This window comes from Rhinatrema bivittatum, chromosome 12 (genome assembly GCF_901001135.1).
Source record: "Rhinatrema bivittatum chromosome 12, aRhiBiv1.1, whole genome shotgun sequence".
Lineage (NCBI taxonomy): Eukaryota > Metazoa > Chordata > Amphibia > Gymnophiona > Rhinatrematidae > Rhinatrema > Rhinatrema bivittatum.
This window is the reverse complement of record NC_042626.1, coordinates 47,670,500-47,692,580: the sequence shown is the minus strand read 5'-3', so window position 1 is coordinate 47,692,580 and position 22,081 is coordinate 47,670,500. Positions and strand designations below refer to the sequence as shown.

Here is a 22,081-nt window from a genome sequence, read left to right as displayed (position 1 = left end):
TTGGTTTCAAGGGATTTCAATCTGTGTAATGACCAGTGGAAAAGCATCACACTGGATCAATGAGGGCAGGGCAGCAATGTGTGGAGCCCATCTTCTCCTTGGAATGGAAAGTTCAATGAGAGATACCCTGCGTTTTTCTTTCTCCTGGCCCTGGAGCATTTTCAGTCTTGTATCGCCCAACAATTCAAAGCTCCTTGTTTGGGTTTGATGGAATTTTCAAAATTCCATTCTGGTCCACCGGGGAAGTCAATTGGATTTTTTCCCCCTTTACTATTAGATCTGGGGTCCATTTGAAAGAGGTTTGAAAAATGTACTTAACTCTTATTTATGCATTTATTTGATTTGTTTTCTGCTTTTTTTGGCACTTAAAGCGGATTACATTCAGGTACCATAGGTATTTCCCTGCCCCCAGAGAGCTCACTAAAGGCCTGATTCATCAAGGTATTTTCCCATAGACACAGAATGGGAGAAAAGCCTTAGTGAATCAAGCAATAAGTTTGTTCTTGAGACAATGGAGGGTGAACTGGCTTGCTTTTGGATCTGTAACAAAGCCAAAAGTGGATCCGTAGTCCAAACAGCCCACTTCAAGTTTTTCAGAACTCTGAAGTGTTCAAATTAGATTACTTCAGGTTTGCTGAACCTGGTTTGCAGACGTTCACCCATCTCGGCTCACCTGATGCATCCAGCTGTTAAAGCATTTTTCTGCGCAGCCCCTCCTGGGTTACTGCCTTTGGGATGCAGTGATCACCTGCTGCTAACTGGACAATCATAACACTTCTTTCGTTTCCATTTTCTGCCATCCCATTTCATAACTAGCAGGTGAATTTTCAAAGCAATGACCCATGTAAAGGGAACATACTATCGTAGCAATTGCCAAAAGCCCATTTACGTGCTTCAGGTGAATTTTAAAAGCCCGGTGCATGCCAAAACCGGGAGATACGTGTACAAATTGTGCCAGCGCACGCTTAGTGGATTTTAAAAGCCACCCGTGTATGCGCGTTATCGCCCTCTGTGTGCAGAAGTGAAACGTTCTGAGAAAGGGGCAGAGCGTGATCTGGGCAGGGCATGGGCGTTCCTGGATTTCACCTTGAAATTTGCACATAAATACTTACACGCACAGGGGCACACCAGTGTTCCTCGCCTCGTAACTTTGCTTCTGCTATGGATGGCGTGTAAGTTGTAAACAAAAAAAAGCTAAACACATCAGCTGGATTTTAATGTTGGGGCTAACAGGGGAGAAGGAAGGCAATTAAACTAGGGGGGTTTGGAAGTCCTATTCCTTACCTGGACAAACTGGGAATGAACTGGTATTGGCGTCGGCACGCATGTCTTTTAAAATCCCCCCACTTGCGGTAGAAGTGGCATTTGCGTGCATAGGTGCATGCCTACTTAAAATTGCGTGTACATGTGCGTGTGTTCAGGCTATTTTATATCATGTGCATATATGTGCGGGTATGTTATAAATCGGCCACGTCCCTGGGCGCAGGCTGAATATGCACACGTGCGCCCACGCACCTGTTTCAAAGTTACCATCCCTTAGTGCAATAAAAATTATTGACAATTCAATGACATATCAGAGCAATTTTCAAAAGCCCATTTACACGGGTAAAGTGCATGTAAAAGTGTAAAACCCAGTTTTAAACAAGTAAATGCTTTTGAAAATCAGTCCCTATGAAGGACTGGGGCAGCTTTGTCACCAGACAACATGACAAGTTGTCAAATGTGGCATGAATTTATTATAATAGCCCGGGCATGGCTATGAACCTGAGCAGTAGGGATACACCAGAGATACTCAGCCTCTGATCCTCCTCAAGTCAAGTCTCAAAGAACCAAGATCAAACACGACTTCATTTTAGATGTGCGATGCTAATATTGCTCCCAATCTTTTCTGTGCTGTTTTCAAAATTCTGCAGTAATAAAGAAGCCAGGCCAGTTTCTGGATAGCCACACGAGGATTCCTGATGGCACATACAATTCTGGCACATCACAGCTTAGGCTAGTCTCTGGCTCAGGTTTTAGTTATATGTTATATTTTAAGTTAGAAATCGGAGCAACACCAGAAAGCAGAAGGATGGTCTGGCTCTGTGATGTGCCAGGACGCGGGCACCCAGGAGCCAGGCTGGATTCAGATCCGGGGTGGGGTGGAAGTGCTTACGCATCTGCGTTGGGTCCTTGGAAATGAAATTCAGGCTCTGGTAATGTACAGCAGAGCAATATTCTTGTCTATGGTTTTAGATGAGTTGATTAAGACTCACTTCATTATGAAAAGAGAGAGATTTATGAAAAGTATCTTGGCTATTTCTCAATAGCAGAAGCACCTTTTTCTTCATTTGTCTTAAAGTATATTTTGTATCTTTTTGAAATAAAAAAAAGTACATTTGCTGCTGGTTAAAGGTTAAAAACACTGTCCTTCCAAAGAACAGGTATAGCATAAAATGGCAGTGCAAGATCCCCTCACTCATAAACACACACACACTGCCCAACACAGAACAGATACAGCATTACAAGCTTCCCTCACACATAAACACACACACACTGCCCCAACACAGAACAGATACAACATTACAAGCTTCCCTCACACATAAACACACACACACTGCCCCAACACAGAACAGATACAACATTACAAGCTTCCCTCACACATAAACACACACACTGCCCCAACACAGAACAGATACAGCATTACAAGCTTCCCTAACACATAAACACACACACACTGCCCCAACACAGAACAGATACAACATTACAAGCTTCCCTCACACATAAACACACACACATTGCCCCAACACAGAACAGATACAACATTACAAGCTTCCCTCACACATAAACACACACACTGCACCAACATAGAACAGATACAACATTACACGCTTCCCTCACACATAAACACACACACTGCCCCAACAAAGAACAGATACAGCATTACAAGCTTCCCTCACACATAAACACACACACATTGCCCCAACACAGAACAGATACAGCATTACAAGCTTCCCTCACACATAAACACACAGATACACTGCCCAACACAGAACAGATACAGCATTACAAGCTTCCCTCACACATAAACACACACACACATTGCCCAATACAGAACAGATGCAGCATTACAAGCTTCCCTCACACATAAACACACACACATTGCCCCAACACAGAACAGATACAACATACAAGCTTCCCTCACACATAAACACACACACACTGCCCAACACAGAAGAGATACTGCATTACAAGCTTCCCTCACACATAAACACACACACTCACACTGCCCCAACACAGAACAGATACAGCATTACAAGCTTCCCTCACACATAAACACACACACATTGCCCAACACAGAACAGATACAGCATTACAAGCTTCCCTCACACATAAACACACACACACTGCCCAACACAGAACAGATACAGCATTACAAGCTTCCCTCACACATAAACACACACACACACACACACACACTGCCCAACACAGAACAGATACAGCATTACAAGCTTCCCTCACCCATAAACACACACACACTGCCCAACACAGAACAGATACAGCATTACAGCTTCCCTCACACATAAACACACACACACACTGCCCAACACAGAACAGATACAGCATTACAAGCTTCCCTCACACATAAACACTCACACACACACACACACGCACACACACAGAACAGATGCAGAAGTTAAAACTTTTTTTCCGTGATATATTATTCATTTGTTAATAACTGGGACTCTCTTGGAGCACAAGATTCATATCCTAGTGAAGTGTCCAGGAACATAGAATCAATTTCCCTAAAGTTCAACATAAATATGTTGGAATAAGGAATTATCTTTCCACTTTGTAAGGTAAGCTTTTCAATTATGGATTTCAGCTAATGCTGGCCCGAGGCCCTAGTGGTGCCGGTCCCGCACGATTGCAGACCTCTGAACTTTGTTTAATCTGTGATTCGTGATTGCAAAGCCTTTTAATTAGGAATAAGACTTAAAGAAGATTCTGATTTGCCCTGGGTTTGGAAAATACAAACAGGTCTATAGAAAATGTGAAGTGACATCCCAGCAGTAGCTATAGTAATTTGCTTTGTCCATTCTATAACTGAATGGGTATTCTGCTTGGATATATATGGAGAGAATGTGGCCAGTTGGACCTTCTGAGGACAGTGGATCCGACATGGAAGTAGAAAAAAAAAAAGAATCCATTGAGATTTCAGCTTATATTAAGAGACATGAACACGATCATCATCCAATGAGATGTGGATCACAGGTCAAAAGGCATCAAGTATAGTAAATTCATTGATTTGCTGTGGCAACATTTCCCAGTGCTCGTGTATTTCTACAGGTATACTTTAAACCTGATGGGTGAGGCCTTATAGAGTTTAGATATTCTTGATAACAGAAGTGGCTTCCTAGCTGGCAGCTGAATGTTTTAAAGCAGCTGATCACAAAACCAGATAAATTAGTATCCATCATTGTTTTTCATGACTGGCTGGAGGAGACTGGAGAGATGTTATTAGCTCAGGGAATCAGCCTCAGAAAAGACTCTGATTATCCTGCACTGGCAGTGATATTTCATTAACGGTGTGAGCTGGGCCTCAGTCTGTCAGGGACGTACCATTCACTGCCTCCCCTAACGCAGCTGCAGCGTCTATTTTTACCACCATGGTGTGGCTGTGCAAATTTTAAGTGGCCATTCTTTGCCGGCTCTGTGTTTTAAGGGGCATTTTACAGGCAAATTAGCTTCTGCAGGGCTGACAACTGCCTGACTCATGAGGGTCTCTGCAGTCCTCCCCAGCTGCGGTTTGATTCTGGAATGGCATGAACGTGGCTGAGCGTAAGGGTACTTGTTGAGTTATTAGACAGCTCCTTGGGTGAGAGAGGGGGAAAGGTGTTTCATATGCAGGGCATGCTGGACTGTCTGGCCCAGAGATCTTTGATACCCCGCCACCAGGCAGCTGCATCATGGGCGTCATATCAGAAGAGATGCAGGCGGCCAACCAACGCCTCCTTTCTAGAGTCTACAAGGGCACTACATGGTGAGACACTGCATAGCAAACGCCCAGCTTTGGACATTGGCCAAGCAGAAGCCTTAGTCCCTTAAGACTGTAAGAGCATCTCACATGCAAGCTATTCACTGCTGGTCATAAACAAAAAGAAAAGTCTTTCCAATAGAATTACATTTTTCTTTTGTTAATACAAGATTATTTTTCAGCTGATCCCTTTCTCGACAAACTGATTATGGACTCTTCATTTGGGGGGTGGGAATAAAGCCAGGACCTCTACCATGTTAATCCCAACAGGCGGATTCCCTAGCCTGCCTTCTAAATAGATTTAAAGATCTAAACATATATTCCCTAGAGGAAAGGCGAGATAGGGGAGATATGATAAAGACTTTTGAATACCTCAAGGGTTTCCATGTACAGGAGATGGGTCTCTTTCAAAGGAAAGGAGGCTTTGGAGCAATGGTATGAGGGTGAAAAGGGGGAGATTCAGGAGTAATCTTAGGAAATATTTCTTTACAGAGAGGGTGGCGGATGTGTGGAACGGCCTCCCAGTGGAGGTGGTGAAGACAAAAACAGTATTTGAATTCAAGAAAGCATGGGATAAATACAGAGGATCTCTGAGGGAGTGGTAGGTATCGTAGAGATAGGCATACCAGATAAGCCATATGGTTTTTTTGTGCTGCCATGTTTCTGTGTTTCATTTCAAAGTGACTTAAATGGACCATCCAGGCTACCCAGCAACCTTTCTTAAAATGTATTTATTTATTTATTTATTAATTAATTAAGGGTAGTAGCAACTGCCAGTCCATGCAGATTACTTCAAAGTATTTGTAATTTATCCACTCGCCACATTCTGAGAGCAATTTCATGCTAAAGAAATTCAATTCAACAGAAAGAAATCACACACTCTAGAGGAAAATCCATTTCTTGTCTTCTGATCTCAGACAAATTTATTGTCAGAGGGATATGACCACAGGGAACAAATTATGTTATTTTCTCATTTGAAATAAATTTCCAAGAAAAACATTTGTGGGGGTGGAAGGAGGAATATATATCTACTTCTTTTGTTGCTCTGAAAACCTGGGGCAAATACATTTCCCATAAAAATATGACCAGAGCCTGTGCCAGCCTTTCCAAAGTGGCCAGCGTTATTCCAAGACACACTTTCAGCACAAATTGCTTTGTCAGATAAAAAGCAACAGAACTAATGGAGTCTCGACAGGGGGTGGTTACTTTTCTAACTTTGAAAGAGAAATATGATTTGGAAAATAAAGATTTTTATGCTTTCTTGCAGGCGCGCCATTATATTGACTCTCTCTTACGTGGGAATCTAACTTATTTTTTCTACAAGGAAATTTGAGGGGACGGTTCTTAAATACCATCTAAATCTGGGTTAATTTCTACTCTAGATAGAGGATTAATGGATTATTGGCTGGTTTATCCTCCTTCCCCCATTACTGCAAAGTGGGCCAGAGATTTAGGATTGTAATCGGAGGAAGACCATATTAGATTCTCCTCGGTGGGACTAGGGCACCTAATTGAGTGGGCTAATCTTTGTGAAAGGCAGTTTAAGGTGATTCACCGACTCTATTTCTCCCCCTCTCGGGCTTTCTTTTTTTTTTTTTTAAATTTATAGTTTATTAAGTTCTTATTAACATTTTACAATGAAAAAAAGAAAAAAGAAAATTTCTGGATTACAATACATACTTCTCCATAAAAGAAAAATTAAAAGGTAAATTCATAAATTATGCATCTCCAAAATTATACAGTCCACTTTATGGGGAGTCAAAGAAAAAACTAGGTAAACTTTTCAACGAAAAACACCAATCATGTATTTATGGAGAGAAAATTAATTTTTTTTTCCAGTTTAAATGATCCCAAAACATAAAAGCTGTCACTATGCCCTCATCCACCTTTATCTATAAGAAATGCTTCAAGGTGGGCTGGTTCTGTAAAGACAAACTTATTTCTTTGTAAAGTGACTAAGCACTTGCAAGGGAATTTTAGAAAGTACGTGGCCCCTAGACCCAGTACTCTCTGCCTCAATAACAGAAACTGCTTCCGCCTTAATTGTGTGCTCCTAGACACATCTGGAAACACCTGGATTTTTTGGCCACAGAAGCAAAATTCTTTGTTTTTAAAATACTTCTGGAGAACTAAATTCCTCTCATACTCTAAGCTAAAGACCACTATTAAGGTGGCTCTAGTTTTTATATCATCACCAGATGACTCCAAAAAAGCTGTTAAATTTGGGCTTTCTGGTGATAAAACATCTAATTCCCCCTCTTGTGCAGCTACTCCTCTTTTCAAATTTGATACATAATACAGTTTTGATATAAGTATATCCTTTGAAATGCACAAAACTTCTTTTACGTATTTTCTAAACAATTCTTGAGCCGATATTAATCTAGTAGTTGGAAAATTCAAAAACCTTAAGCTTTTACCCCTCATAGTATTCTCTATACTTTCTAGTTGTTTATATATCATTAATGAGTCTTTAATGAAAACAGTTCCAGATGCTTGTAAAGAAATCATCTGTGATGAGGAGGTCGCGCTCTCTAATTCCAGTTGTGTAATACGCTTGCTGTGGTCTTCCAATGTGTTCCTAGTTTCCTGGGAAAAGCTGGTAGATTGGGCCATGGACAAGGATATCATCCTCTCCATTTTGGTGACAGCTTTCCATACATCCACCAATGTTATATTATCAGGATTAACTATCTCTGCTGTCTGCAGAGATGTCTCATCCTGTGTTGGTAGGATGTCGCCCTGGCCTCTTGGAGGTGTTATTTCCAACCCAGAGCTAATTCCATTATTAGCCCCTTGAGCTCCCGGGGTGTTATTGGGATCCTGGTGTTGGGCAGGGCTATCGGAGGCACCCGACGAAAAGGTTATATCAGGGATGATTTCCCTCGAGGTTTGACTCACCCTTCTATGAATGTGCTGGTCCATTGGTCCTTTAATCTCTTTCCCAACGGGAGTAGAGGCAGCAGGTCTCAATTTTCTCTTTTTCCCCATTCAAACTCACTTTTCCGTAGTTGAAGCTTGCGAAAAGATGTTCCTCCCAGGGGCGCACCCCTTTGGCGCGCGGCTTCGGCTGCGCACCGCTGCACAGCGATTTAAATAGGTGCAGCCGGCGGGCTTTGATGACGACAGAATGGGGAAGTCCAGTCACATACCTCCGGGGTAAGCCCTCTCACCCGAGCGCCTTTCAGCGCGGTCTCTCCGTCGGTAGGCTCCCCGCCTCTCGGGCTTTCAAGTCAGGTAGTATTCAGAGCCCGGCCTGTTTAAAGTGTGGGGTGGCAGAGGGCACATTTTTTCCTTGCTTTTTGTCCTGTGGGATTATAAAAAATGTGGGGGTTTCTGTATTTCAACGTATTTCTCTATGGGCTGGGAGAGAGGTGCCTTTAGATGCTTCCTTGGGGCTCTTGGGATATCTATGATGATTATGAGATTGCTGACAAATGTTTGCTCTTGTAAATCCGTAAATAAAAAAATGTTTATTTTTACAATGGATAACCCCTGATAGCCCCACCCTAGCACAATGGCGTATCGAGATGCAGAGCTTACTGCTTATGGAAAAAAATGTCTGTCATTAAGAAAAATTGTAGGAGCGGAACATATTTCTCCAGGTTTGGAAGCCTTATTTGGACTCTGTATCATGCAGAATTTGCAGTTCCATGGTTAATATGTTACTGGTAAAGTAATGGTTAGCCGAAGTCGGGATTATTGGGGGATGGGGGCTTTTTTTTTTCTAGAAGCCACGTTCTTTTTCTCAATAGTGTTATGTACTCTGCTTTTCTGCATTGTATTTTAATAATAATGTATTGAGGATAATGTTCCCCTTTTGGTTTTGATAAGCTGTGTCTTCTGAAATCAATAAACAGATTAAAAAAAAAAAAAAGCAACAGAAGTCATTTGCCACTGAAATAACATCCCAATAGATCGTCTAACCCATCTGAAACAATATTATAAATTGGAAAAAACAAAAATTTTATATGCAGCCTCAACGCAAAGACCTTATTTATTTATTTGAAAGTCTTGTTTTCCGCTACTTCCAAGATACATACCTGTCCAGAGAGGATTACATCACAAACAGTCATAAAATACATAAAAAGCAATATTTAAAACAAATGCAACATATTCTAAACAATAATACAATGCATTCCTGACAAATTCTTACCCATATGCTTCTTTAAATAATAAAGTTTTCAACTGATGTCTAAAACTGCCCAGATCTACCTCATTCCTTGACTGCCCTGGGAGAGCATTCCACAGTACTGGTGCTGCCACGGAAAAGGCTCAGACTTGGGTTTGTCTTAATCTATAACTCTTTAACGAGGGAACCTGCAAAGACTTTGTCCCAGAAGACCGTCAGGCCCGTCCAGGCGTATACCACTTCAATGTTTTCTTTAAAATACTTGAATCTTCACAGTATAATAGACTATGCGCAATCACCACCGTCCGAAATCGGATTCGCATCTTTATAGGAAGCCAGTGGAGTTGGTGAAGATAAGGGGGGTTATGTGCTCATAGCGGCTTGCCCCACATAATGTGCAAGCGGCCGCTGAAATGTTTTCAACAGCTTATCAGGTAATCCTAACAATAAAGCTGCACAATAATCCGAAGTGCCCCAGGGCTAGCGACTGCAAGAGAATTCTAAACTGGGAAGCTGGGAGCCTTTAGGGGGTTGTTTTTTTTTTTAATGTTTCCTGCTGTGATACCACAAAGCCCGTGGCGGTTGGTGTTAAGGTGCACCACCAAAATATTTTAGTCCCTTTCAAAGGATGGACTTTATCTATTCAGATCACTTCAAGGTCTTGGTCTTGGTCTTTCTATCCTGATACCAACTACTTTATTAACTGTGAGGTCCATATTTAAAGCGGTTGGTCTGGCGGACCAATTGCTTTAAATATGGACACAGAGAAATAATTGGCTCGTTTCCTGTATTTTCTTATATTTGGAGGGTGTCCAGCTCAAAGGGAGGAGAGTGCGTGGTGCTGATCCTGAGGAACTGCAGCACTTACAACAAGTACCTGCAAGGATCTGTAAGAGTAACAGCAGAGCCAAGACTGTTTTGGGAGAGGCACAGGGAAAAGCCAGAAGGGGCTTCTGGAATCCATTGCTTTACTGCTCTGCATATTTTGTATTTTCATGTTAGATTGTGAACTGTAGCTTTTGGAGAGAATCCAAAAGTCTGACCTAGATTCTTATGATGTGTTTTTCTGCCATCATATTAATAATACTCTGTAAACTCTTTGTTTTGGAACTGCACATTTTTTGTGCAGAGTCTGTGTGATCCTCTTGGGCCCTTACAGCACTGGACTGATCCAGGTCTGCAGCCAGTTTTTACCTGCTCTGCAGTACCTAAAGGAGTGCCCTGAAAAAGGAGGTTACATTAAAAATGGCCATTTATAAAAAGACAGGAGCGCTGAAGCCTATGAGATCAGGGTGTGGCTTAGCTGGCATCCTGGGGCTTGCTGCAGGCTGCTCTCAGTATGTTTGTGGCATTCCTACAGAATTACAGATTTTTTTTTTTTTTACAGAATGAAGCAAGATACATTCAAGTATTAAATTTTGATAGAGTTTGAAAGCAAAAAGTTCAAGGTCTGTGAATTCTGTAGGACTCAGCATCTGGGTTGTCCTGGAGGACACTGGATTCGTAGTGGGATGTGATGTCTTTTATTGGACCACCAGAAAAATCATCCAAAGAGAATCAGACTGTGGAAACATAGAAGATGTCCGTCCGCAGATGAGCACCAATCTGCTCATGCGCGCCTGCCTACTGTCCTGGCACAGACCCTACCCAATCTGTAGGTCTTCTCCCTTCCTCCTCATTAAGTCCCTTCGCCTCTGTCCCATGCATGCTTGAATTCTCTCGCTGTTTTGGCTCCTACCTTCTCCACTGGAAGTCAGTTCCAGGTTTTCTAGCACCCTCTCATTCTTTTTGACTCTTTCTTTCTTCAACTTCATATGATGATGGCCCTTTGTTCTTTAGCTTTTCATTCTATGGAAAATTTAAGATTAGATCATGTGAAGACATCCATGGTTTCAAAAGCTTAGGCACATTTGGCAGAAGAGAAGGAAGGGAAGAATAGAGGAATAGGAGGGAGAAAATATAGGACAGGATGGAGAGAGAGAGAGATGAACAGGAGGAAGAGATTGGGAGAAAAAAGGAAAGATAGATTATGTTTATATTTACTAGCAACATTTGATTTTATATATTATAAAATGCATTCATTTGGCTTCAGAATGATTAATGCTGGATCGAGCTCGCTGATAAATAAGGTAATTAACAAATGTATTTCAGCATCAATATTTCCATGGACAGGAAGTCACCAATAGTATAATAACATTACTGCATGAAAACAAACAGTGCTATGTGAAAGCAGTGGCACGATTCTGCATATTAATGGAGCTGGATTGTAAGTGCTTAACATAGTAAATGGTGAAAGAGTTGGCCTATCCTTTCTGCCCAGTTGTGGTTCTTCTGTTCTGGCTTTCCGTAATTAAACCATCACCAGCTGCTCTTCCTCCTTGTCTTCTACCCAACTTCTCAATCTGTTCCAAGTGTATTCAAATCCTGTTACAGTGCTGGCCAAGTGGCCTCCACCACCCCCTCCGCTGGTAAGGCTATTCCAGGCCTTGTCATCCTGTTCTTTGATTTCTTACAAGCCCCAGATTTAATCCAACACCTAGGCCCCTTCCCATCCCTTACCACCAAGCTTTATAATATTCCAAGATGTCAACAAAATCAGCAAGGCTGTTAGCTGAAACAATCCGGCCAGCCCCTTGTGCCTTTTGATGTTAGCATTGTAACCAGGGCTGCTCCTTACAGTTTACCCCTTCTAGGAAGCCTGATACAGCCCAAGACACACTATGTCCATTGGTTTGTATTCTCCCCTCTAACCTTTCATACATCTCAGCAAACACTCAATCTTTCTTGCTCATTTTTTCTACCTGTTATTCCCCCCCCACACACACACATTCCCTTACCACTGCACTATGTATCTGCTCCCAGCAGGTTTAACTCAGGCTGGATCCTCAACACATTCATTTAGGACATATGCTGGACTCCCAACACAGCAGCTTGGATCTCACACCGAACCCCAACACACCAGACCATGACTCGGGCTGTACCCCTGCAATAGGATCACCAACACAGAAGAATTTGAGGTTGGGCTGGGTCAATGACAGTATTGCACGCTACCACACAGGGGACCCAAATTAAACTTCTGGGCCAGGCCTCCCGCTTTCTGAGTTGGCCTAAGGTGGGAATGCTGCAGAGGCAGCACTCACAGCCCCTGGGGGAGGGGAGGGAGATGGGTAGGGAGGGTGGTCATTGCTTGAAGGTGATATGTAGTGGCTGGATTTAGGGTCCATGATTTTGGTGTTCCTGTAGAAGTCCTGGTGGATAGTCTTTCCAGTAAAGAATTATCACTACAACGACTGGCCTAGAATGCATTGGAAGGAGAATTGTAATAGGGGGGGAGGTAAAAAAAAAAACAACAAAATCCTGAATACTTGCGAATAAAAGCTCATGGCACTGTAGCCCAAAAGGAACCTGATTCTGATTGAGCTGGAAGGGAAGGAAAATTGCTAGGTCAAAAATGAAAAAAAAAAAATCTATAAATTAAACAGGAGGCCATGACATGCAGAGGCAGTACAAGAGAAGCATTTGCTAAGTTGACAGTGAACTCTAATTTTTTATCCCTCGGTTTGTGGGTTTTAAAAATTCCTTAGGTTGTAGTATCCAGGCGGACACCCAATCCTCGATAATAGAAAACCAGGTCGCAAAGGTCTCCCGTGTTGTATTAACACACACAGAAAAACTTACTGTGGGGAAAACTAGAAGACATGGCTGCATCCTGCGAAACCCGTAAGCATATCCTATACTGTACTGTATACCCTGGATTCAAAATTCCAGCTGGTAAATTTTGCACCAGGGGAAAGAACGACAGCCTCGATGGGCAGTAAAAGGCCACATACATCTGCGAACAATCAACCCATGGGGGGGCTCCTGGAATCTCCCAGAAGCACCAAAGACTGCCAGAGAAAAGTGATAGTTTCCTAGTGTGACGTGGAGTGAAATATTCAGTTAAAGGGCTGTGTTCTTAGCAGAGGTCAGGGAGCACCATTAGTTCGTGGGACCAGAGGTAGGCGGAGAGACTGCACAGGCCCTGGGACCGAAGGTTGGCATGGGACATGGTGCCAGGAAGGACGTAACAGCAGGAGCCGGGTGGGCAGATCCAATGGCCGCATTCCAGGGCTGTCTGGGAGGTGGGAGCAGAATGGGCACCTCACCGCAGGAAGGCAATGGGATCGAACTCCGTCTGCTGGATTGCACCAGTGCTGTCAGTTAGTTGTCTTGTGCATTTGTTTCTCTCGGCTGTGAGACCAGTGCAGCGAATTTCACAAGGGTGACTTTATACGTGACAGGGTGCTGGAACCGAGCTGCTCAAGCCCTGGCAGACGCAGGGCATTTTGGCAGTTCTAATGTTTTAGGCGATGTGCACCGAAGAGTTTAAACGCAGTCTATCCTCTAGCGCACTCCGAATATCCACATTCTCGTCATGTCCATAAACCTGTTGGGAGGAGGGGGAGTGAGGGAAGTGATTAAATTCACAGAGCACAGCTGTGGAATACACATCGAATGCACATTGCAGACGGGGCGCTCCGCTTGCCTTCTGTAATGTAGGCCTTCCATGACGTACCAGGTTCACTAATCCGTGATGGATCCTGTGGCACTCCCATGACTTAGCACGGAGAGTTTCAGGCTTCCAGTGCGAAGGATGATTTATCTGTACAAAGCGTGCCAGGGTAATTCAGAGACCTTTACACTTCTCAGTGAATGCTTCAGAGCCCTGTGGCGTCTGGCTTGTGTTCCAGTAATAATGAGCTCGGATTTTGTTTAGTGTTTCCAAGAGGCATGATTTATCAGACAACTATCATCAGGATGTCATAATCCGACTGCAGTTCAAAAATCCAATGAGGTGCTGGGAGAAGGAAAACAGCGTATAGAGTGGGGATGATGCCAGCGACACAGAAAGAGTGACAGAGATAGGGGATGTTGCAGGTTCCAAAGGACTCCATGCCATCAGAGGCCATGCTGATCCAGTCATTCCATTGCCCTTCCAGTTTCTCTAAGGAAAACAGGAACTGCAAGTCCATAGCTGTACTGGGGAGAAATAGGACTGGCATGGCCTGACTCAGATGATCTGGAACCATGCAGTTCCCAACTGTGTCCCTGGCTGTCCCCCTTCCTATCAACTGGTCAGGTTTTCAGTACAACCCTACTGAATATGTATGAAATATATTTGCATATATCAACTTGGTTCTTAGGCCCAGTGCATGCAAATATACTTCCTGCACAATCATTTATTGTTATTTGTTTATTTACATTTCCCTCTCCCCGATCAGTGTTTATACTTTCAGCGAGTTACATTTATTTATTATACACAATTTATAAATTGTTCCCAGATTTACTTAATATTGCCCAAAGCAATGTACAAAAAGAACATAAAACAATATCTAGAATAAAACAAAATTAACAATAACACATGATAAGAATACAATGCAAAATGATCTAACGTCCAGAATGCCCAACAGCTGAGGATGAGGTGAGAGAGGTGGCTAAGGACCATGTCAAAAAGCACGGCCCTAGTGGGTAGGTCTGGATAAGTTGGAAACACTTACAACCGATGCAATATTGGTGTGTGTGAAATGGGCACTCATGACTGAGCACTCACTCTCTTAATGCACGCCGATCCACCTCTCCCGGGGGCCTGATTTAATATTTAAATGGGCTGCTGTGGTAGAAAGGAGGCACTAGGGAAAATATTTGCATCCCTAGCACCTCCTTGGCATCGAGCACCCAGGAGAGGTGGCTGTCAGCGGGTTAGGAAAACGGACACTCAATTGTACGAGCGTCCGTTTTCCTAACCTGACCACTGGCGACATATTATTTATTTATTTATTTTTCCTATTCTTTTTTTTTTTTAGCTTACTCCGACTTAATATCGCCACAATATTAAGTCAGAGGAAGTACAGAAAAGTAGTATTTTCTGCTTTTCTGTAAACCTTTGGGGCTGCTCAAGAATCGACACTTGCTCTGGGCAGGTGTTAATTTTTGAGAAGTAAAAATGTGTGTGTCAGGTGCACGTTATTTGTTTGCATTGAGGGGTAATAGTTAATAGCCTCATTAACATGAATTTACATGTAATGAGCGCTATTAGCTTCGCACTTGTTTGGATGCATGTTTTGGACACACTAATCCCCTTATTGCATGAGGGGTTTTGGACATGCATCCAAAATGTGCGTCCAAGTGCCGGTAAAGTCGAGCGCAATGTATTGCATCAGACTGATAGTAATTTAGTAATGACGGCAGATAAAGACAAAATGATCCATCTAGTCTGCCTAGCAACTTGATTATGGTAGTAACTGCCACTCTGTGCAGGTTACCCCAAGCCTTACAAAGGGTAGTAACTGCCACTCCATACAAGTTGCCCCATGGTACTGTTAAGGGTAGTAACTGCTGCTCCATGCAGATTGCCCCATGATTCTGTTAGGGTAGTAACTGCTGCTCCAGGCAGGTTGTCCCATGTTACTGTTAAGGGTAGTAACTGCTGCTCCATGCAGATTGCCCCATGATTCTGTTAGGGTAGTAACTGCTGCTCCAGGCAGGTTGTCCCATGTTACTGTTAAGGGTAGTAACTGCTGCTCCATGCAGATTGCCCCATGATTCTGTTAGGGTAGTAACTGCTGCTCCAGGCAGGTTGTCCCATGTTACTGTTAAGGGTAGTAACTGCTGCTCCATGCAGATTGCCCCATGATTCTGTTAGGGTAGTAACTGCCACTCTGTGCAGGTTACTCCCATGCAGAAATGTTACACCATCCCTTTCTTTATGCCTTTAGGGATCCTCTGTGTTTGTCCCATGCCCTTTTGAATTTATTAACTGTTCTCATCTTCACCACCTCTTCTGGGATAACAAATATTTCCTGATATTGACTCTAAATCGTGCCCCCTGGAATTTCATATTGTGACCCCTACTGTTTCCTTTCCAGCAGAAAAGGTTTGAAGTTTGTGCATCATTAAAACCTTTCCGATATCTCTGAAGGTTTGTATCGTATTGCCCGTGCACCTCCTCTCCTCCAGGGTATACTTATTTAGATCTTTCAGCCTCTCTTCATAAGTCTTCTGATATCAACCCCACACCATTTCGGCCGCCTCCATCCTGTCTCTATTTTTTTGAAAATAGGGTTCCAGTACTGAACACAATACTCCAGGTGAGGCCTCACTAAGGACCTATACAAGGGGATTATCACCTCGTTTTTCTTACTGGTTTTCCTCTCTATGCAGCCCAGCATTCTTCTGGCTTTACTTACTAATCCACTGCTGCCAATTAGATATTATTGCTTTGCTGCCTCACCAGACACAATCACCCCAAGGTCCCTCTCTTGGTACATGTACAATAGTCTTTTGCCCCCCATCACACCCCCAAGTGTACAACTCTGCACTTTTTGGCATTGTATCCCAACTGCGAAATCTTTGATGACTCTTCACATTTTCTTAAATCACTTTTCATTCTCTCTACTCCTTTGGGTGTGTTCACTCTGTTGCAGATCTTAGAAGCAGCCACAAAAAGGAAAACGTTTTGTTCTAATCCCTCCAAAATGTCACTTATGAAGACATTGAACAGAACCAGTGCCAAAACCAATCCTTTAGGCGCTCCACTTAGCACCGTTCTCTCATCAGAGCGGGTTCCATTTACCATTACACATTGCTTCTTGAAAGTCAGCCACTTACTAATCCACTCCACCACCTTGGCACCCACTTCCAAGTTTCTCCTCGGAGGAAAAACTAAAAGGCCACGTGAATATGGAAGATTGGGGTGGGGGTGTGGCAGGAAGGGCAGGGACGTGCGTGAGCTTCAAGGATTTTAAAAAGCTGCAAAATACGCACATATTTACTCATGCGCACGTGAGGAATAAAGAGCCGGAAAAGGGGTAGGGCATGGGCATTCTGGGGAGGGCCTAGACTTAGGCGCATAATTTCAACTTTTATAAATGGAACCCGCAGCATGGGTACGCTAGATATCCGCGTAACTTTACTGCTGCTCCCGCTGAGGTACAAATCTGTACATCTGAAATTTCAGGGCTTATAGGACAGGGTGAGGGGTCCCTGTGCAACGTGCAGGATGAAGAACCAGGAGTCCAATAGACTCGGACAAACTATGAACTAATTGGAAAACCAGGAACGTGCCTCGCGTGAGCATGTTTTAAAATTCGCTTACATACGCGCGTAAAAGCCGACAAGGTCCTATGGAAGACACATGCGCGCTAGCTGTGCTCAAGTAAGCTCTTAAAATTAGGAGTATACTTATGCACGGTTGGTGCATTTTAAAATGTGCGTGCACTATTAAACATTCCCGCGAATCCTTGCTCGCGCACCAATATGTACGTGTACGGACGCACACACGCTCATTTTAAAACTGACCTCTTTGTGTTTTATGGTTTAGTGCAATCTGTACCGAGCACAGCTGGACTGCCTTAGGTAGAATCTGACAGTTTTTAAATAAAATATTGGTTGTTATTTAAAAATTCCTTTTCCCTCATATTATGCCTAGGGAAACAGAAATCTTTACTGCTGAAAGCTCATAGAGCTGCAGATCTGTGTTACTGGGCTGATGATGAGATGGCTCCGGCTCCTCGGGCACAGGATGAGCAGGCCCAGGTATTACCCTACGGCACAGAGAGGCGATTTGTAGCTACGACAGGGCATGCGCACACCGAGCGCCTGCAGCAGAGATTATAAACGCTTTATTTACACTTCTTTTTAGTTACTCATCTCTTATCATTTCCACCTATTTCAGTTGTTTGTCCCGAGGCTTTAGTCCTAGTCCTCACTTTTGTCTGTAGTTTATTGCATTTATATAGAGTTTTATTGTATTTGTTGGAGGAAGGCAGTTTTTCTGCCTACCTGTCTCCTCTCTTCCCCCATATCACTGTTATTTCCAATTACGCACACAAACATTTGTAGGGTTTTAGCTTTCAGGGTGAGATTTATTTTAGGCAGGATCAGTTTCTAAGACACATCTTCTTTCTTATTTGTTTGCTTTCCATTTTACATTCTTTTGTGCTGCTCTTTTCAGCCTCCCATAGGAGGTGACAGGACTGAGCTCTCTCTGCTGTTTTGTTTGATTTAGTTACTTAATTATTCCCTCCCCCGCCCCCCCCCCCCAACATACTTGCCTATTTTTTTTGGTTTGTTTTATTTCAGTTTTAAAATCTAAGAGAGCAATCTCTTACCGTTTTATTTTCTTTGCCTAGGTACTGGAGCTCCTGGAGGGAGACTCAATGGCTGAGCTAATCAGACACCTGCGGCAGCCCTTTCCCCGTTCATTTATTTAGGCAGCTTTTAATCCATAGCAGGGAGTAGTTTTGCTCTGGTGATGATATTGGGAAATAATGTTTATTTTAGCTGTTATATTTTATTTTTTATGTATTTATGTATTATCATATGTTTTATATTTATTGTTTCTTGTTATCTGCCTAACATGAATTTCATTGCTAAAGGCAGAATAAAAACATTGTAAAATAATTAAATAAATAAGGAACCCAAGGTAGTTTTTCTTTTTAGTGAGTTTCGTTCTTACTTTTTACTACTCATTCCCTTGTTGAATTTTTTGGAGTACAAGTATATCTTTTCATTTAGGTTTTTCACATATATTTCATTGCTGTTTCAAAAAAAAAAAAAAGAAAACATAATTTAAAGGGATCCCTCATGCCCTTTTTCATTTATAAAGGGTTGCTTCTATCCTGCTCCTCACTGCCTGCATTTCCATAGCAAAACATGAGACAAAGCAATGTTGAAGAAACAGCCGTAGGCAAGAGTCACCAAAACCAGGGGAAGAAAGAAAACTGCCAGCTGGTACCCCAACCTCTGGCTGGTACCCCAAAAGCCGCAGCACCATCATTAGCTGAAGCTACCCTGCTGGCATCCCCACCTGCTGCACCCCTTAAAAGTGTAATTTCTATCCCAGCGGTGGCTCACAATAAAATCCTGCTGCTGCTGCTGGGCACACTACTCCTTCCCCAGCACTGTCAAACACTGGGGCAGAGACCACTTTCCTGAGGGAATCTTTAGTGGCTGGCACTACATTTTCAGAGACTGTGAGCACCAGTCCTGCCTCAGCCTCATCCACTGCTGAGGCAGCCATTCTGGCTGACAAGACCCTTCCTTCTACCTCGGAGGTGTCCCTGTTGCTGCGCCTAATATCAATACGCCTCAAGCAGCAACAGGACACGGAAAAGACCAAGATTGGGGGCCCCGGATTCCTCCCCTGCCACCGCATCCACCTCTGCTGCCAATTAGATATTATGCGGTGCTTCTGTCAGATGTAGAGGCCTGAGGCTCTGCGGGGAGCAAAGAAGAGCAATCTGGGCAGTCAGGTTCAGGAAGTAGGGCTCCTCTCCAGATAAGATACATCACCTACCCTCTTCCATGGGGTCATGCGCCTAACCATGGGAGGGGTAACTGTCAAGGCCAACATAATGGCACTGGCTAAAGTGATGGGTCCTGCAGTTATTGTAGTAACTGGCAGAATGTATGGGAAAATAGTATTTTTTCCTTTCACATGCTGGCTACCACAAGCAGCTGTGAGTGGCATAGTGGTGAAAGGGGATCTTCATACTGATAGAGCCTCTGGAGGTCCCCTGAGGCAGTGCTGATGGGGAACCTGGGTTGTTGAACAATAGCTCCAGACTGGAGAGTATTTTTTTGTTTTTGTTATTTACTGGTTTCAGCTCCAGGTGAGAAAAACCCTTAAAGGCCCTGAAAGACGGATTCCTTCCCTCACCCACTGTAGGAAGAACCTGGGAGCCTGGGTCTTGCTTTGGCCCATGACCTCCATGAATCCCTGCATTCCAGGAGAAGTTAGGGCAGGGACTACATATTTTTCCTCATTTTGTTGGCCTGGCAACTTTCTCGTGCTCCTTTGAGTTTCCAGAGCTATTGGAACCGGGCAGAATTATAGAGTAGATGACAGCAGAAAAGGACCAATTGGCCCATCAAGTCTACCTTGGTGTACCACACTGCAAGGATATACCCAGCTGTCAACTGAGTTTGACTTCTTGTAGGATATCAGTCCTTACCCAGGTCAGTTTCTGTTTTCCTCCTCATTGGTTTTCCACCATCCTGGGTCATTGAGCATTAAGATCCCATACTTCAGGGTTCTCTAGCCTGTCCTCAGAGCCGCCCAGCCAGATGAGTTTTCAGGAGATCCACAATGAATATACATGAGATAAACTTTGCATATGCTGGAAATCCAGCATATGCAACCTTATCTCATGCATATTCATTTGTGGATATCCTGAAAGCCCAACTGGCTGAGGGGTCCCAAGGACAAGTTTGAAAAGCCCTGCCATATTTAATACAACACCCAGCTGCACTACTCTTCCTCTCCCTCCTCCTTCCATGCCATTCCTCCAGGCTTTGTAATGACTGCAATCCTGAACTCAGGGAATACTTTAAGATTCACAGAGTCGGTCACAAAGGTTATCATACACAGTCACAATCCACGCTTTTTAACCCCATTCAGTGGATTCTTTGTCTGGTGGGGAGGATGTCCTGCAGTTAAGTACATCAATCACCAAGTGCCTTTAAAAGAACCAGAGGGACATGGTTGCTGTTCCAAAGTCTTTACTTGTACAATAAAATGACTGGGACACAGAATACACTTTTTCCTTTCGTAAATTCGCAATTCAGAAAGAAATACTTAAATCAGCAACTGTGCGGCCTCCTCTCTGCTACTGAGTTCCCCCTTATTCCTTTTCTGAAATTTACCTATTCCAACTGGGATTTAGGGACTAAGAGGACTCTGTACAATGGACACTGCCTCTGGATAGATGGTTTCCTTCACTTCCACTCCTGTTTCTCTCTTGTACTGTTAGATACCTGCTTGACTCTCTGGTGTATGCCGGATGGGTAAAGGCTGTGAGTGCGCACCATGTGGTGCCACTTATTCTCCTCTCTCCTGCTTCCTCTGGATACTGGACAAGTGTGGGAAGTGACTCTCTCTCGGGCTGAGTGAATCAGATGGGGAATAAAGAAGAACCCAAACAAAAAAGTGAAAGGAAGAGTGGAAAAACTTTCTTTCAAACTAAAACTCCAAAATAAAAATTTTCTCTAAAGTAAAAAACTAAAATCAATCAAAAGGTTATTTAAAACTCCTCAAATCCATGTTTTGCTGACTTGGGCCTAGGATTTCTCCAGGAACAGGGAAAGTGAACAAACCACGCCTCTCCCTTAGACTTTCAACTCAAAAACCCACAACTTCTTCAGGGGTCTCTGTCCTATAGACAGAGGAAGCAACCCCTGCAGCAGTCTCACATGGGGGCACTGTGGCATAGATGGCATTTTTCTCTCTGCTTCTCTAAATGCAGGTCCTTTCTACAAGGCCATACCTTTGTAGGGGTGAGAGTGGGGATCTACCCAATCTAAACTGCTGCAAAACATAATGAGATGGTTGCCCAAACATCTAAGCTCCTACAACCCAGAGGTTCTGCCGGTTAACATCTGGCTAGTTCTAGGGCCTGCTTCATTTATCCACCTGTCAGGGGCCCAGTCATTGCAGTAACAGCCTTCAGTCCGGGGCCCTGAACCTGGGCAATAAGCCTCGTTGGTCCATTATGGCTAGGATCCTCCCTGCAAACAGTACCTACATGGCATCCCCAGCCAGCCCAAGGGGCAGGAGCTGGAGCTCCCACACAGCATGGAGGCCAGGCCAGCAACCCACCCAGGGGGTAGATTCTAATCTCAATACCCCGCTGCAAGCTCAGTAAATGAATGCAAACACGTTAAACCAAAAGGCTGAGAGAGCTAGCTTAATAAAGCAATGCTGCGTAACTAAAGATCCTGTGAATAATACAGAGCTGGCAGAGTAAGAAAAACAATCCTTACACCCAGCAGCACACTCAGTTCCTTCAAATGCAAATACAATTACAAATCTTCAGTTTAAAGGCAGTGACAAACTTTGTTCTAATTGCCTTACCGATAAACCCACTGAAAAGATAAAAATAAGAAAGAGGCATTGT

At 43.4% G+C, this 22,081-nt stretch overlaps 1 protein-coding gene and 1 long non-coding RNA gene across 3 annotated transcripts in view; one reads left to right on the top strand and one right to left on the bottom strand.

The window, feature by feature from the left end:
• ASIC2 (acid sensing ion channel subunit 2) overlaps positions 1 to 22,081 on the top strand; it is a 595,603-nt gene that overhangs the window by 24,371 nt on the left and 549,151 nt on the right. The window lies entirely within an intron of this gene.
• The window catches only part of LOC115074028, an 860,701-nt gene continuing 847,613 nt past the window's right edge, over positions 8,994 to 22,081 (bottom strand). For both annotated transcript variants that reach the window (XR_003852172.1, XR_003852173.1), the window contains one exon: positions 8,994 to 10,994. This is a non-coding gene — a long non-coding RNA (uncharacterized LOC115074028). The remainder of the gene's footprint in view (positions 10,995 to 22,081) is intronic.